The following is a 4,648-nucleotide window of genomic DNA, read 5'->3' on the forward strand; positions in this document are numbered from 1 at the left end:
CAACGGAATAATTGGCTTTTTCCAAAAAGCTCCCATGTCACAAACAGGAAACAGAACTTGAACTAGTTACAGTCCTCGATGGGTTCCAAACTGGTTTCTGAAGGTACAGGGACACGGGCAGCAGGAGCTGCCGGGGGAGGGGGGCGGGGGCGTCTGAAATGCCGGAGCGGCGAGCAGTCGGCCTCTGGCACCCGGCCCGGCAGTCTGGAGGTCTGAGGCGGGCTGTGCGGCTGCCTGCGGCATCACATCCGCGGCTCCCGCACACACGGCTGACCGTGTGCCCCTGTTCAGGCTCTTCCTGCCACAGGGGCCGTTTTTCAGGTGCGAACAACTTCCCTGCTCGCTTTCAGGCCCTGAGATTTGCTCAGTCACCGAACCGGACATCACGGAGTACCTGTGACGTCCAAGGCCCTGTGCTGGCACTAGAGGTACAGCAAAGGACAGGACAGGCAGGTCCCTGCTCTGGTGGCGCTGAGTTGAGCAGGGCACGTGAGGGATGCTGGTGTGGCAGGGGGCTGGACAGCGTACAAGGGATGGGTGCAAGGAAACAACAGGCTGGGTGGGAAGCTGAGGCCCAGTGCATGGGCGGGAAGAGGCAGAGCAGAAGTGAGGGGAGTGGGACATGGACCCAGGCTGGGGCGGAGGCTCCAAAGGGAAGCTGAAGCCACAACTCGGAAGACAGCCGTGAGGGTGGTATTTAAAGCCGCGGGTCAGACTAAGATCTCCTGGGGCCTGAGTGTTGACCGTAAAAGGCAGTGCACTAGGTCACCCTAACATCTAGAATTTGAGCAGAGAAGCAAGCCAGGGAAAGGCAGAAGGCAGTGCTGTCAGCCAAGCTAAGGGTTGGGGCTTCTAGACAATACAGATGCCCCCAGGGCTGGATGCCACAACACCGGAGGCACCCCAGGATGATGGGAGAGGGGGAAGCAAACGCAGACTTCTCTGGAAGTTGGGCTGAGAAGGGAGGAACTAGGGGTGCCTGGATGGCTCAGTGGTTTAAGCCGCTGCCTTTGGCTCAGGTCATGATCTCAGGGTCCTGGGATCGAGTCCCATATCGGGCTCTCTGCTCGGCAGGGAGCCTGCTTCCCTCTCACTCTCTCTGCCTGCCTCTCTGCCTACTTGTGATCTCTGTCAAATAAATTTAAAAAAAAAAAAAAAAGAGAGAAGGGAGGAACTACATGGGGTGGCGGTTTACAGTAGAGCCAGCAGCGGCCCCGCGGTTGTTGCGGCTGGGGGCAGGGGGGCGTGCACCAGGCACTGCACCTGGAGGGCAAGCCGGGTGGGATGAAGTGGTGGGCATGAGGCCTCAGCCTGAACCTCTGCGTTCTCTCTGCTCTAGGAGACGGGTACCCGCTGCGGGGTACAGGGCCGGGAAAGGACACGTGAAAACACCTTTCAGATGGTGGGAGATGAACGCAGTAGGGAAGACTGGATAAGTGGGGAGTGCTGGTTCCCTCCCATGTGACTTCTCTGGTCCTACATTCAGAGCGGGACTGAGGAGTCCAGCTCCGGACCCCCTGGTGAGACCAAGTACTGTGCGCACAGGGAATACAGCAGTGACGTCCAACCCGTGCTTTAGGAAACGCTGCTCTCCGGAAGGCCAGGCTTGCTCACGCACGCTCCCTCACTCTCCAAACACACGCACAGTTGGTTCTCATGATTCACGGTAGTTATTATGTTCCAGAAAGTCACTGCAAATGCTGGGGGCTGGTTAGTGAATACTGAACCACTGCTGCTTGGGGAAACAGGGGTGTTTTTGTGACACCCCTCCATCACATCAACCAATCGTCACATAACCATGGTTTTTGTTTATAAACACTTTCATTGTGGGTGCCTGGCTGACTCAGTCGGGGGAGCATATGACTTTTTTTTTTAAAGTTATTTTATTTGGTGGGGGGAGGGGCAGAGAGAGAAAATCTCAAGCAGGCGCTGTGCCAGGGGCTTGGTCCCACGACCCTGAGATCATGACCTCATCCGAAGTCCAGAGTTGAAAGCTTAACCAACAGACTGAGCCACCCAGGTATGCTGAGCGTACTGAGTTCAAGCCCCACGTTGGGTGTAGAGATTACTTAAAAAAAAATCTTAAGAAATAAAAACTTAAAAAATGAAAACACTTGCATTAACATGTATTGATTCATTAATGACGAACTTGCAGCCAACGGCACCGTAACTCATGCCTGAACAGAGCTCATCTAAGGCACATCGGCCTTCTTGTTGAGGACACTAGACAGTACTATGTTTTGGGGCCATTTTAAAAGGCAAAATCATCCAGGAAAAGCAAAAAATGCAAAAAAAACCTGCCATTAAATAGACACGTTTGAGCCGAACAGGAAGGCAGAGCACTGCCTTGTCTGAACTCAACTGCAAACCCTGACGGGCCACTTGAATTGGTCGCCGCTCGGTGCATGTCTACCCATGACCGCAAAAGCACACGTACTCATCCCGGCGTTGCAAGTAAGCGTGAGTGAACGGGTGAGTTCACACACAGACCTTGTGAACAGTAAGGGGCAACTGTATTTAAAATTAGCAGATATGTTATTACACACGGCCGTGTGCACCGCGAGCTTACTGAAGGAGCGGCCTTCAGCCTACAGCTCTGGCACCAGGAGAGCGGCACCGGCCTCCCTCCCCAGCAGGTCTGGGCCTCATACGGTTCTCCCGGAGCAGCACAGCACTATGGTGCAGGGGCTGGACTGTGGGATTCTGCTGGGGTTCAAAGGCCAGCTCTGCCACTTACTTGCTGGGTGATCCGTTCAAGTTTCCAGATCTCTCTGTATTTATAAATCTCATCTGGTAAACCTGTAAGGGACATCTAGTTGAAGGACAGAGTATTCTAATGCGAGTAACTCTGGCTGGCAAAGGGCTGTCCCACGAAGTGCTCAACGGAAACTCAGGGAGGGAGGAAGTAAATGAAGCGAATCAGAATTCTTATACGCAAGGCTTCTTGAGACAGCCAAGTTAGGCACACCTTTGTGGATCAAGTCCCCGCTGCCGCCCCCCCCCCCCCAAGCCAATCAGCGAGGGTCTTACTGAACGATTCTCTCCTCATCATGGCTTTTCTTGGTGGGGGGATGGGATGGGAGTCTCTCCCTATCTCCCGCTCCCTTCTCCATGATGACATCTAACCATTTCCTTTTCTCAAACGAAACCCTGAAGACCGTGTTTACTTGGTACTGACAGCCCCTTAAAAATTGCCAGAAATTGGGCGCCTGGGTGGCTCAGTGGTTTAAGCCACTGCCTTCGGCTCAGGTCATGATCTCAGGGTCCTGGGATCGAGTCCCGCATCGGGCTCTCTGCTCAGCAGGGAACCTGCTTCCCTCTCACTCTCTCTGCCTGCCTCTCTGCCTACTTGTGATCTCTGTCAAATAAATAAATAAAATCTTTAAAAAAAAAAAAATTGCCAGAAATGACTACACATTTCCTGCCTAAACGTCCTCCTCCAAAACCCAGGAAAGGTGCAGAACATAACCCTCCAACGCGGCATACTGCTGTTTGCTCTGGCGTTCGCCCCCCCCCCCCCCATCCATCACATTAATAAGCTCTGGGCTAGACGCACCACAGGCAGCATCAGAACTGGATACCCAGGGGAGGCACTTGGGTGGCTCAGTGGGTGAAGTGTCTATGACTCAGGTCACAATCTCGGGTCCTGGGATCAGGCCCCACATTGGGACCTGTGCTCAGCGGGGAGTCTGCTTGTCCCCCTCCCTCTGCCATTCGTGTTCTCTCTCTAATAAAATCTTCAAAAAAAAAAAAAAAGCACTGGGATACCTAGGTCTTCCGGCTCCAAGCTCTAGCACCGTGGACAGCCTCCAGGGCGAGAGAACACCCATGAGACGCAGGCTGGAGATTCAAAGCTAGAGTTGTGATACCCATCTTGCGGGGAGATAAGGAAACCAACAGTACCGAGATAGTACAACAAAAAATAAACACAAAACTAACCAGCTGGTCCCTGGCGGCAGAGAAACACAGGTTCCAAAACGTACAGCCACGGGGCATGCTAATTTATTAGTGCTGATTTTCCATTCAGCTCCCTGGGAAAGAAAAATTCCTGTGGCTTGAACTGTTGAAAGGACAGAAGTGCTCACAGACGTCGCCTGGCTCAGGGTGGGGCCAGGAAAATCCATACTACAAAAATGAAAAAAACAAGTGAAATGCTTCTTAGTTTCCCTTCGCTCCAAACCACTATTTCCTTAATTCTCTCACACTCAATAAAAGGCACAAAATATACTTAGAAACTTGGAACGGGGGCGCCTGGGTGGCTCAGCAGGTTAAAGCCTCTGCCTTCAGCTCAGGTCATGATCCCAGGGTCCTGGGATGGAGCCCCGCATCGGGCTCTCTGCTCAGCAGGGAGTCTGCTTCCTCCTCTCTCTCTCTGCCTGTTTCTCTGAGTACTTGGGATCTCTGTCTGTCAAATAAATGAATAAAATCTTTAAAAAAAAAAAAGAAAGAAACTTGGAACGGGAGATAAATAACCCCAAAAGTGAGCAAAGGCTCTAAACCAAACCATCTCTGTGCCTCCTGCTGGCCTGAGCGGCTGCCCCTGCTCACCCCACACTGTTCAACTCCCCCTTTACCACAGGACGAAAATGCAGCTTTTGGCCAATTCACTCCCTCCCTTCGGGTTGGGCTAGGACTCCCCATACGCTGC

This window comes from Meles meles, chromosome 21, assembly GCF_922984935.1.
Source record: "Meles meles chromosome 21, mMelMel3.1 paternal haplotype, whole genome shotgun sequence".
NCBI lineage: Eukaryota > Metazoa > Chordata > Mammalia > Carnivora > Mustelidae > Meles > Meles meles.